Raw genomic sequence first — 14173 nt, 5'->3', positions numbered from 1 at the left:
CGTCTATCTCTGGCTCCCCATGTTTCTGTGTAAGCCTCTCTAGCATTACCAGCATCAGCGCCTTCTGTATGAATCCCCATAGATGTTCTAACCCTGGTTCCTTTTCCCCTTGAGCTTCAAACCTCCACTTTGCTTCGGTATTTTCGCTCAAGTGACTGGGTAACTTCTCAACCAGCAACTCTTCCCCAACAGATTGTCAACTTGCCACAGTGCACGGGGCTCAAAGTTACATACTGTACATACAATCAACCTGTCTGCTAGGCATTGAAGTCCCGCTCTGTCATTAGTACGCACTGATGAGGTCAACATCAGGTCCTGAATCTGTTCACGAATAAAGGCATCTTCTCCACCAAATCGTATCCGCAAAGCTTTTAGCGCCCGTTGAAAGCCGTTTACAGTACTATATGAGTAAAGGTGGACTCGAATTTCTTCAGAACAAGCCTGCAGGAGGATGTGCATCTTCTCAGGGTCAGACATCTGGATCTTACCTACAGCATCATTGACGCAACGCATAAAGTTACAATACTCGCGACGGCTTTTTCATGAAGGTAGGAAGGCGGTGTCTCTGAAGTGTAAGGCTGGCAAGGCTGGCATAATAGGTGTGTGTCATATTGGATATGATTTTTTTTTTTTTTTGAGTTTTGAAAAATCGGGCCCATGGTATTAATGATGTAGTTCCATGTGTGAATCAAGGTGATATCTTCAGATTTGAAAAGTTTTCATTTTTGCTAGGTAAATTTAACTTGAAATCTTAGGAAAATTCAGTATTCCCACCCTTTAACAACACCACTAAATAGCTTATTTAAAGTAAAGTAAATGTATCAGGTTGACTTAGATAGGATGAAAATGATCCATTAGTGAAACGAATGATCTTGACCTCATTTATTAAATTTAATAGTCCTTTAGAAAAACAAATCATCAACACAAAAACCGTTTTACTACTACGACCCGGTGTTGTTGCACAATCATAAGAGAACATGTCTTTCTTGCTTTGCTTCTTACTCATCACCTCCCTGCTGACCCCTTCACCTGAGCTCGGATGTAGCCTTCCTCCTCTCCTGGTTGTATGATAGTGTGATCGCTGGCCCTGGCCACTTGCTGTACACAACGCCCTCATCACTCTGGGCGTGCGTGAGGTCAGGCAGGGACATGCATGGGGTTGTCCAGGAAAGCCTTGACTTGAACATTGGTGAGGCTTAGAAGAGGGGTTCACTGCCTGATGTTATCCAGATCTATGAGATCAGTGAGAGTCTTGGCACCCAGATTCGACTTCAGGAGCCTCTGACCCCTGAAGGAATCGTCACCAACTGATTCGTCATGCCCAGATCCTCTCACAAGTCTCATATCCAAGATCTTTTGATCGCCACCTTCTCTCCTCTCATCCTTACTGCAGAGCATCACTGCTGCAGAACTGCCTTGGGATGAGCATACCAGGAAGATCTCCTCACAGGTCTGCTCCCACAATCTGAACACCTTCCTTATTGACTTTCAGGAGCTCAAGCTGGAAGAGAACATGCCTGACCTTCGGAGAACGATGACTTGACCTTGGTGCTTGGAAACCAATTTGGCAAGTAGACTCACGATGAATTGACAATAAGTCCCAGGTTGTGAAGCTGGTTCCCTTCAGTTTATGATGAGCACCCAAATTCTGCAGAACCTGAGAGCCAAGTAGAGCCACCCAGAATGTGAGACTGGACCTATCTGCAGGTAAGCAAGTCTATCAGGCATGACCCCAATTTTGATGGCACTGCAAATCATAACCATAGTACTGGTCAGTACTCAGGTCACAATGACAGTATGTGCAAGCTCAACGAGTGTGAGGGCCAACTGTGATTTTTTCAAAGCCCGGATTTATTTCTAACTCAGTGGCAGAGTCCAGCATCTTGCCAAGAGGACCAGACCATCTGTTATGTTTGAAAGAGTCTTGCCATCCAGCTCCTGGATCAGATGTCTGAGTGGCAACCTGTTGGTGTGGAGGCCACAAACAATCCAGACCAGCTTCCTCCCACCTTCCGCTCTCTATCCACTGTATGACCCCCCTGCCACCCCTGTGTTCGTAAGTGTTGGTGCTGTCCCCTCCAATGGCCTGCAGTCTGGCTCCATGTTCTCTCTGAGCCACAGTTCACAATGTTATCTGCCACTATCTCAGCTGGTTTCCTGGATGTCATCTTTCTCTGGAGTGAATGCAACAAATACTTCCTCCTGGTTCATCAGTAGCAGGAGTAGTGTTCCTCCTTCACCATGGCAGAGAACAACTTGTCAGAATCTCCAACTTTCATGAACACTTTAGTGTCATCCCTTCTCCCATCAAAGAACAAACAATTGATTCCATTTTCTCTTATCCCCTTATCAAACTCCTCTTCTAGGTTACTGACAAGTTTCTCCTGAGCTCTCCTTACTTTGTTATGATCTATCACCAGGTGAACATCATCAGGTGTTATCAAACCACCGTCAATCCAGGCAGCTGTTGCTATCTCTGCAGTTTCTCTGAGACCAGTGTGGTGTCGCATGCTGGCCAGAGCTATGCTCGGGATATCTTTCCTATTTCGAATTTATGCCTGGAAGGTTTGGGATCATTATTTTCTGGGTTAGGGACAAAGTCACCATTCTCCTGGTCAGCACTCGGATCAGCCATGGGGAAGTCATTAAACTCTGAATCAGCTTGACTCCAATCATCGGCCTTTTTTACCTCACCCTGGGCCTTCTCAAGTCTCTTTTCCTCGGCAACTCTTCTCCTCTTCTGTCTCTCTGTGGCAGCCTCCTGTCTCTTGGACTCCGGAATATCTTGGCTAGAAATCATGAGAGCCCCTATACTGCCATTTCTCTCTCTGTGCTTTGACAAATGCCAGTTCGATCACAGGAATCTTCAGTTCACGCTTGCAAATACAGGAGATGTGGGCCTCGGATTTACAGTCACGATCGCATCCAAACTCAGGACAGAGAACAATTGGGCACTTGCAAGTAATTATGTCAAATAACTGGTCCAGTTGCTTGGCAAAGCTGTCCTTAACTGCAAGTTTTCCTCTCCCAAGAGAGATATCTCTTGCCTTTTCCCCAACTGGCTAGCAGTCTCTCACTAATCTTCTTCTGACTTGTTATGACTGGAGGCTTGAGCGTTAGCCAGAGTGTACTGTGCCAAGACAGCTTTGGTCATATCACTGGCAATGTCTTTGTTTGTGTAAGTTCTTTGGTTCTTTTCACTGATTTGCCTGATTAAAACACCGTATCTGAGATGGCTGGATTTTTGGTTCCTCGTCCTGACACAAGCAGCCATCGCAAATATTATCAACTTATAAATGCATCAGAATCTGAAACAGAAAAAAAATATTGTTAGTTGGGTTGTTAAAGAATGAAGTCAGAACGCAATGTTCACTATTTAATTGTAATGCACTAATGCAGCTGTACGTTAGATTTTCGATAAATTTCACGCTAAAATTGTAGGTTATGTATCTAAGCTACTGTGCCGAGTAGCAACCCTGTACATAAGCTACTGTGCCAAGTAGCAACCCTGTACATAAGCTACTGTGCCGAGTAGCATTTATATATATAATCACGTGGCAACACTGCACGTGTTATGTGGCAACATTGCCCAGAGGCTGCCATATGGCAAGGCGCCTCAGTCTGACTGTGTGAGCCGTGCATGGCACACGCGAGTCACCATTTGTATTTCTCTCATCCATAATAAACGGACTTCAGTGTTTCACAGTGTTTCCCTAGCCATCACTGCATTCTTCAGGGCACACTAGTAACCTTCATGGTGCAGTGAGTAGGATGCACGGCATCACTCTGAATGCCGAGAAGTTCGTCTTGGCCGCACCTGCAGTGTCTTTCTGCGGCTACCGACTCTCAAGGGATGGCATTGCTGCGGACCCGGAGAAAGTTCGCGCCATAGCGGACTTTGCGAAACCTGCCAACCTTACGGATCTCAGGTCTTTCATGGGCCTGGTGAACCAGCTGGCAGAATTTTCCCCTGACGTCTCCGCTGCTGCCGGGCCTCTCCGCCCCCTGATGAGCCCCAAGAGGACGTTCACGTGGACCCCTCACCACGACCTCGCCTTTCATAAGGTGAAGGAGGCCCTGTCAAGTCCACCTATCCTCGCTACTTTCGACCCAGCGCTCCCCACCGTCCTCCAGACAGAAGCCTCGCCCCTGTACGGGGTTGGTTACGCCCTTCTCCAGGATCACGGTGGAGGAAAGTACCGGCTCGTACAGTGTGGCTCTCGCTTCCTCACCGATGCTGAGTCTCGCTACGCTACCATCGAGCTGGAGCTGCTGGCAGTGGTATGGGCCTTATCGAAGTGCAAGTTCTACTTGATTGGCCTACAGCACTTCGACCTCATCACAGACCACAGGCCCTTGGTCCCCATTCTTAACCACTATTCGCTGGACGCCATCGAGAATCCCCGCCTCCAGCGCCTGAAGGAGAAGATTTTGGCCTTCGTCTTCACCGCGGCTTGGCGCGCAGGTAAAGAGTTGTGCATCCCGGATGCCCTCTCGCGCTCCCCAGTCAGCCGCCCTACACTTGAAGACGAGATGCTCAGCACCGAGGCCGGTTTCTCCGTAAGCAACATCGTCACCTTGCAGGCCGTACAGTCCCTCGCCAGCACCCAGGCCTCAGTGTCGCCACCCGACAGCGATCTGGCCCTTGAGGAACTACGGACCGCGGCACGCGACGACCCCTCCTACACTCAGCTCTTGGAGAGTGTGAGGACTGGGTTCCCTCGCGACCGTTTTGACCTCCACAACGCCCTACGCCCGTATTGGAAGATACGTGAGGACCTCTACGCAGATGGGACCTCGTCCTGTACGGTGCCCGTGTGGTCGTCCCTGCAGCTCTCCGTCGTCACGTTCTGACCCGCTTACACGACAGCCATCGTGGAGCAGAGGCCACCAAGCGCCGCGCAAGGCAGGCTGTGTACTGGCCCGGCATTGACGCGGATATCGTCAATACGGTCCGTGCCTGTGAGCCGTGCCAGATCATGCAGCCCAGTCAACAGCAAGAGCCCCTCTTGTGCGACGACGAACCCACCAGGCCCTTCGAGTCCGTGTCGGCTGATTTCTTCAGCACAGCTGGGAAACATTTCCTAGTTGTCGCCGACCGACTCTCTGGCTGGCCTGTGGTGGTAATCTGTGGCTCGGACACGACGTCCGCGGCCACCATTCGCCACTTCCGGCACCTCTTTCGTGACCTGGGCGTCCCCGTACGTCTGCGGACGGACGGTGGGCCACAGTTCACCAGCCGGGACTTCACAGGATTCCTGGAGCGTTGGGGAGTCCGCCACATCGTGTCAACACCCCACTACCCACAGTCAAACGGCCATGCTGAGGCTGCAGTCAAGACAGTCAAGCACCTTATCCTCAAGGTGGCCCCTTCAGGCAACATAGACTGTGAGGCGTTTGACAAAGGACTCCTGGAGTTACGTAATACTCCCACCCACACAGGGCGCTCCCCTGCCCAGATCCTGTATGGTCACCCTCTCCGCTCTTGCGTTCCTGCACACGCCAAGGCCTTTGCGAAGGAGTGGCAGACCAGAGCCGAGAGCTGCGACCGCCGCGCCGCTTCACGTGCCCAGGACGCCAAGGCTCGGTATGACGACCGTGCCCGCCCTCTTCAGCCACTGGAGATTGGTGCCCTTGCCCGCGTCCAGGACCCGACGACGACACGTTGGGACAAGGTGGGCATAGTGATGGGCGTCGGCCGGTCGCGGGACTACAAGGTCAGGATGCCGAGTGGCCGTGTCTGGTGGAGGAACCGCCGCTTCCTCCGGCCAGTCCCACCCCCTGCTGCTGGCCCCCTGACCGAAGACGAGTCACCTACACCTCACGAGGATCCGCCCCACAGTGCACCTCGACGCTCGGAGCGACTTAGAACTAAGAAGTCCGCTCAAGACAAAGACTATGAGCGTGAGGGGGGAGGGAGATGTAGGTTATGTATCTAAGCTACTGTGCCGAGTAGCAACCCTGAACATAAGCTACTGTGCCAAGTAGCAACCCTGTACATAAGCTACTGTGCCGAGTAGCATTTATATATATAATCACGTGGCAACACTGCACGTGTTATGTGGCAACATTGCCCCGAGGCTGCCATATGGCAAGGCGCCTCAGTCTGACTGTGTGAGCCGTGCATGGCACACGCGAGTCACCATTTGTATTTTTCTCATCCATAATAAACGGACTTCAGTGTTACACAGTGTTTCCCTAGCCATCACTGCATTCTTCAGGGCACACTAGTAACCTTCAAAAATTTACCTAGCAAAAGGTTGCAAAATATTGAAACTGAAATTATTTTCTGTTTATATACACTAAAATCTACCAAAAAAGTGATGGGCCATTAGTTTTAGCTGATCTTCCCTCCTATGACACACCCTACTGGCATAACCCTGTCCAGCACCTACCATGGTTCCTTACTCTTTACATCTGCAGACTGTGATGGTATAACCTTATTTTTGCCAATAGTAGCCTCATTCTTGGGTGTGGTCGTATCACCTTGGTGTCTGCCACGGCTCCTTTTCTCCCTCACCGGTTGATCCTCGCCCCGATGAGGCCGTGCACCTGCTTCAAGTTTGCTCTGTTGGGTCTTCTTGACAGGGCCATTGCCCTTCCTTGTAGCTGCAGGCTTGACTATACCTTCTTTGGAGATGAAATCTTCAATGTAGCTTTCTATACCTTCCATCACCGTACTCTTCCAATGGTTGCTGGTTTCTGGGTTTCGGTTAGTTCCTGGTTGGGGTGAGTCGTGCCTATCGCTGGCAGTTGATACACTTACCAGGTCATCTTTCTCTACCGCTGTGGGGCCAGCGGCTGAGCAGTGGTTGTTCATCGTTTTCCATATCTAGATCGATTTCTTGTGGCCACTCATTGTTTTCTATGTCCGCCATTTCGTCCAGTTGGATGAGGTTGTTTGTGATTTGTGGTGGTGTATGGGCACAGTTCAGCTGGTCTTGGTATGAGGGCCTGAGTTGCTACCATTTATGAGGGCCTGAGCTGCCACCATTTTAAGGGCCTGTGTGTCAGTAACAATTCCTTTTACTCTCATACTTATTACCATTGGTAGCGTGACGAGAGGAGGCTCGTGGGTAGATGTAATGATAGTAACAAGTAATAGGGAAGAAATAACGGTAAATACTGTAGGTAAATAATAGACACAATATACAAATACAAAATTTATTTAAACATTGATATGAAATTAGGAGAAAGAATTTATATGTACCAACAGACGAAATCTAGTACTATGCCCTCAGGCTCAACATACTCACACCATTACTGGGTGGACATACTCAATAACACATAACTCTTATAGTCACTTAGCCCATAAAGACCAGGGGCAACTGCCACTACAACACTCAGTCGTCAGGAGTGATACTCAAGCAACAGCCATGGGGTCCAGCCACCATGGGGTACTTTCCGACGAACTCTGAAGATCCCAGTGGATTAATCCCACCACACAAATAGCCCTCCTGAGTTAGACACTCATCCACCAATGATGGGGGCTGGTAGTGGTGTGTGGCTTGGTGATCCGGGGTCACCTCGCAGGCCGAGCGTTAGGGCCAGACGAGACAGCTATGGGGGCCATAGGTAGTCTGAAGTGTCTGACGGCCGGGTCTCACGAAGGTAACTGATCCTACTGGACCTCGGACATCTCCCCAGACATAGTGGATACAACATCCACTCTACAGATACGGCCTAGGCTGCGTTAGGGACCTGTATGGATGAAGGGACGGGCACTTACTAACTGTGACAACGACATCACATTTCAGGGGACGTTAAAGACGTAAATATGACTTCACTCAGAGCATATCAACTACGTTACTGTAACATTTGCACAATCAACTATTAATTGGGTCAAATCACTTAAAGAAGGGCGAATTACAACACAGTGGAATGGCCTACCTGTATGGATGAAGGGACGGGCACTTACTAACGGTAGAAATGCCCGCGGCACCTTCACTCAAAATAGGCCAGAGAGTCCACCTACTTCTATTTCGATGAATTAATTTACTGTACACTCTGACGTTGAGACTATGAACTCAGTTTCATTCCCTACTATTATCTTCACAGACAATGCTCTGACTAAGCTATCAAAAGCAAAATTAAATTTATTACAAAGGGTTGGATGGCAACAGGTCCCAACATACAGCGTCTGCTACGAAATCCGCGGATTATATTCAAAGTTCCCTTAAGACAAAGACGGGGAAACAGAGAAAACGGGAGACGTTTCCACTGGGGGACTCGGAAGGTTTTGTGGACGTTTGAGCGTAATATGAATCCTTAAGGTTTTCAGGTTAGCCGTCATCACGATCATGACATTGGCAATAGCAAGCAAGCACACACTGATGTGTCTGGGGGCTGGTTTTGGCAAAAGCAAGTAAGTATACTGAAGTGTCTGGGGGCTGGTACAAGCACACACTTCTGCAGTGCCTTGGGAGTTGGTACAAGCGCCCACTTCTGATGTGCCTTGGGAGTTGATACAAGTGCACACCTCTGCCTTGGGAGCAGTGCCGGATTTAGACCTGTGGAGCCCCATGGGCAGCCTCTTTGTGGAGGCCCCCCTCATTATAACTACCCAAGAGGGTAGGGTGGCGAGTGAAGCTAGCCTAAACATCTGGGAGTTCCGGGGGGCTCTGTAACCCCCCCCCGGGAAAATTTTGAAATTTGAACACTTCTTTGGAGAATTTTGAAGCCATATGCAGTTATATTGAGGAAATTAGAACATTGAGAAATTTTTAATTAACTGTATATTTATTGATAGTGTACAAATTCCCAACACACACACACAAAAGTGAGACATGACTGGAGTAATTCATGTGGTTTCAAGTCGACCAGCCCTGATATAGCTACTACCGCACATGTCAAAAATTTTCAAGAGGCTTCACAGAAAAGAATATATTATTAGTTATTACAGAGAGATGATTCTTTGCATTATTAATCAGATAAACCTCTACTCAAATAATGGTTCTGTCCAAGAATGCGTGTGTAGGCTTCTTTAAGTCCAAGGTCAGACAGATTCAGAATAAGTATTAACTCAACTATAAATAAAATTGAAGTTTTGCATCCAATAGTAAAACATTTGCAAGACATGTTCTAGGAAATGACAACTGACAAGATCATTCATCACTGAGCGGCGACGACTTCACTCAACAAGCACACATGACAATTCTCTCTCTCATTTTACATCTGCAAGACATGTTTATGTCTACTCGTGGGAAGTTCACGAATCATGGGCGATGCAAGTCTCCTCTTTAATCGACAGACACATGACAACCAATGTGCAGATACTACACGACCCAACCCCCTCCGACCGACTGTCAACAAACACAGCGCCCTGATGGCATTCGTAATGGAAGTGATAATGAAAAAAATAATTTATTTGTTTTTTTTTAATCTCAATTTCGTTATTCCATGTAGTTCATTTTTAATCAGTATATGTTTGTGGAATTCTAAATATATTATTAGCAACACAAGCCATAGCATTCATTAAAAATATATGGTTCATAGGAAAACCAGGTATTCATGAATTTCAAGGAGTAGCTAGCCTAATTTCTATCACGCTTCTTGCTGAACATAGTTTTACGTGATGGAATAGATAAACATGAATTTTAAAGAATGAAAATAAAAATAATCCAAATGAATAAACAAATAAATAAAATATTGTAATATGTGGAGGCCCCCAGATTGTGGAGACCCCTGGGCAGCTGACCACTTTGCCCACTGCTGAATCCGGCCCTGCTTGGGAGTTGGTACAAGGGCACGCCCCTGCCTTGGGAGTTGGTACAAGCGCACTCTCCTGCTGTGTCTTGGGAGATGGTACAAGTGAACGCTTTTGTCTTGGTGGCCCTGACACTTTAGGTACACTTGCCTTAGTCGAGTATATTAGTTGTTTTGTGGGTAGCTCCGACAATCATAAACCTTCTACCTGTACACTGATGAAGTCTTAAAAGTAGATCATGTTCATATCACCTTTGCAAACTATGCAAAGACCAAAGATCACATGACCTCAACCGTTACCTTTTGACTGTATGAGTGTATGAGGAATGAGATGTGTCGTTCTAGCAGCGCTGTTCCATCAGACCGTTCTAGCAGATTAAATCCAACTCATTATTGATACAGGTCTTACTTACGGCATGGTTTCAGATACCAGTGGTTTTGTCCACTAGATAATCGAATGTATATTTGTATCATATGAACGTTATCTCCCTAAATTTCATTACAAGCCAAGTCAGAGGACAGGCGCTTAATCGTCTTCCTTTCTTTTGTTGTTGTTTGATTTCCTCTCGCCTCTGCAGGACATATATACTGCTCTGTCAATAAACCGTATAAGTCTCAATATCACTACCGTCAACAAACTGTATCGATACCAATATCAATATCAGAAATTCACTCATACGTCTCCTCCGCCGACTCGCACTCGGTGATCTAGTCTGGCTGTCCGCAATGATCACTATTTCCCTCGTGCGCTCGTATGAATGATTCTGACACCAACTTTCTGAAACAGATCCGCGCGGCAGACAGCGCGCCTGACCGTAACGAACACTAACACTCCCGCGCCCAACAGTTTGGCACTGGATCACTCTATTTTGACCCAGGTTCCCAGAGTGGACAGCGCGCCTGAACGTAATGAACACTAACACTCTCGCGTGCTCGTGGGAACTATTTTGCCACAGCTCTCCCTCTTCTTGCTCCCCTCTTTCAGGCGTCGTGTTGATGCATCGACGTAGACACAGCAGACGTCACAGGGTACCCCAGATCGACTTCTTCCGACGATGGTATGATCCTTCTCAACAGCTCCAACGATGACTCTCACATGACTCTCACCGGTCGGCTTCGCAAAGCTCCGACTATGTTTTGACTTAAACTGCCGAATGGTTCGACTGTTAGATGAGGTCACGTCTTAAGGGTGAGAGAAACCCGCAACGTGGACTCACCCAACGTTTATTGATTGATTTGGTCAAAACCTGGAGAAGTGAGACGCTCATTAACTACTGATTACATTCCCTTACATGTATACATTATACATCAGTTAGTAAATACACTATTCTGTATGGTTATTATCCAAAAAGCCTTACACTATGCACGTGTGTAGTTCACAACATTTCACCATAATACAAACAATCACTCTGTTCTTTCACTCACGTGTGCGGGCTTATAGCTCCACTTAACTCCTAGTATCGCTCCAAGTAACTCCTAGTTATAACTAGTGTGTACACTCGATGGGGCTGGATGATACTGTCAGCCAGGGGTGTTCCGAGCCCCTATCTATGGTCAAGACAACGAAATGCTTGTTGTGCGTCCACAAACATCTGGCGAGGTTACAGGTCGGGTGGCCACATTTGGGTCAGAGGTCGCGGCCTACGAGGACGGCAATAACAATGTGGGCGCCGGTGGTAGAACGGTACTGCTCTTGCCTCGCAAGCAAGATGTCACGGGTTCGATTCCCGGGCCGGTGGAAAAGTTTTTTGGACATACTTCCTAGCCCTCATTGGTCCCTGTTCACCTAGCAGTAATGTAGGTACCTGTTGTAAATTGAAAGTTGCGAATTCGTATTCAGGGAAAGTTGTTGGAGCTTCCAATAACTTGATGACACAAACCATTGACTCTTCAGGCTTCTACACCCTTAACTCATGAAACATAAGGGCAAGCATGAACTTAGCAGCATGCTTCCCTGTTGGGCGCTGTTAACGCTTCTGCGCTTCACCTTACACAAGGATGTAGGAGGGTGCCCAATAAAAAGAAGTCAGATGTGGTGACACGACCTACAAAGTGCGGTATTGAAGAAAGAAAAACGTGCTATGTGAAGACAGAAGACGTCCTGTGCTGACATCAGAAGAAAGTCGACGATGAAAAGGTGGATCATCAGAAGGACCAATCGACTACCGCTGTTGTGCTGCAGGCATTCCTTATTTTCAGATACCAGCTGGATGGAAGACTTGAGCCATGCTGGACCACACAAATGTACTGATGTTGTTGATGTTGCTGATGTGTAATAAAAAGATATAACACCCTAACTTGTGAAGTAGGAGCATTTTTTTATGTACTTTGAAGTATTTCATTCTCTGATTTCTGTTAACATGTACTACATAGAATGTTTTTTTAAAGTTTAGTCACTTTTTTCTATGAGTTCAATGATCAATGTTTTGCACTACGAAACACCATGTTGTAGCCATTTACTGACTGAGATGAATTATTATTTTGACACGGCCTGGTTAGGCAATGTAACACCTGTTTTTGTTTGTAGAATGTGATTTGCAAGTTTGCCTCGGACACTATGCTAGATATGAAGGATCTTTAGATCACTCTATATTCACTTACTGTGTATGTATTTTATTTTTTTTCTCCTGTCATAGAAGCTTTAATCTTGGTGGGAGGTATAGTAAGCTTTATCAGATCAAACTATGCCAGTAGAAAAACATACATCTCTAGTGTTATAATTTGTAAAATGTAAGGATGCATTATCGCCTCAGGGACTATATTACAGTAGATACTGCACATGATGTTACTGTCTACTTAATATGTGTCATCAGTGCTCTGAGCATGAAAGCTTTGGTCAGACCACAGCTTACATCTCAGAAACAGTCCAGACTTGACCCAACATTAGGGAGGTCAATGTAGGGTAACTCTCACGGCTGACCAAGGGTTATAAATCAGCCAGGCTCCCCCCCCCCCATGTCACACGGCCCGAACAAACATGTAAGAAGGCACCAGCCCACTCTCTCCCAATATACAATAACCTACATCGCAGAAGAAGTCCAGACCTGACCTCACATTAGCCAGATCAAAAGTGTAGGGTAACCCTCGAGCCCAAGTCAAGAGGCCACAAATCAACCAGGGCCTCTCATGTCACACGGCCCCACCTGATGACTTCTCCAGAAGATACAACTTATAGTCTCTGAAAAAGTCCAGACCTGACCCTACATTAGCGAGGGCAAATGTAAGGAGATCCTTCGCCGCCCCCCCCGATCAGCTCAACCTGACGGCTGGTCTTCCAATATATAGGACGTCCGAGCCCTCCCTCACGAGAGTGTGTCTTGTAACCAAGAAGGGCCAGCTACCACGTCCCCACTCCCACTCGAGAGAAGCCCGCCACTAAGTGTAACGAAGTCTCAGCTGGGTCCATAGACAGAGTGCTGTCAACTCAACGTGTAACAGTAAGTGCTGGCTGTGTAGACTGTGGAAGTGCAGTGATCCCGAACCTCCCCAACGATCGACTTAGTGAAGTGCCCATTCTTATTGTGAGGTTAGGTTATACGAGAATACCATAGTCTATCATAAATTGTGTACGAACCCCCCCCCACCCCATTAATCCCCCCTATTGAACTAGTAAAATAAAGCTGTAACACACATTGGTGTTTGATATACTACACTTGTACTGTGCCTGTGTTAATATACAGTGTTGACATCACACCCTCGAGACACGCTACCATTTCCTCTCGCTATAATACTCTACTACTATAACCTCCTAGCTTACCTCTTCATGTGAGATTTTGTCTCATTACACCTATATGATATTAAATGTAATTTGCCGAATTAATAATGATGCGATTCATGAAGTTAAGGGACTATAATTATTGAATTTGAAATTATTATAGATCGTTTATCAGTCTGAATAATGTCACGGGTGTCCCAAGGAGTTATTAGTTAGGCGGAAAATATGTCACGTAGGCCTAAGCTAACGCCTTGAGAGGACACGAGGCGGGCTGGTACTCAGTCACGGGGAGCATTCAGACAAACAAGACGTCCCTGCGCGTCCGTCACAGAAATAGTCACGTGGCCTAGTCACCTGTGCTGCGCTATTGCAGTATAACAAGTAAGTCTCATTCAATCTCAGACAGGGTCTAGATAGGGCAGTGATAAAGTAAACTAGAGCTAACAGTGAGTTCATTTCAGGGTTTCCGTCAGAACCCACTTGACCGGAGTTGACCGGAGTTTGACTGCGAGAGATTGACTGCCGTTGATGATTGAGGGTGGCGATTGTCGCCATTGGACCGATCAGTGTAGGCCTGTCACTGTTTAGCGGGGTATCATAGGATCTCTTGAGGGAATCTAGCCGTCTGGGTGCCCAGCTGACGACGGGACGATCGTTGGGGCATCAGCTCTCCTCTACCTCGGCTCACAACCCCACATGTCTCGAGCAGCTTAGTGAAACCCTCTTGCTAACGGGAAGCTAAAGCTTCTCTCA

Source organism: Homarus americanus, unplaced genomic scaffold (genome assembly GCF_018991925.1).
Source record: "Homarus americanus isolate GMGI-L3 unplaced genomic scaffold, GMGI_Hamer_2.0 scaffold32583, whole genome shotgun sequence".
Taxonomy (NCBI): domain Eukaryota; kingdom Metazoa; phylum Arthropoda; class Malacostraca; order Decapoda; family Nephropidae; genus Homarus; species Homarus americanus.
This window is presented reverse-complemented; position numbering follows the sequence as displayed.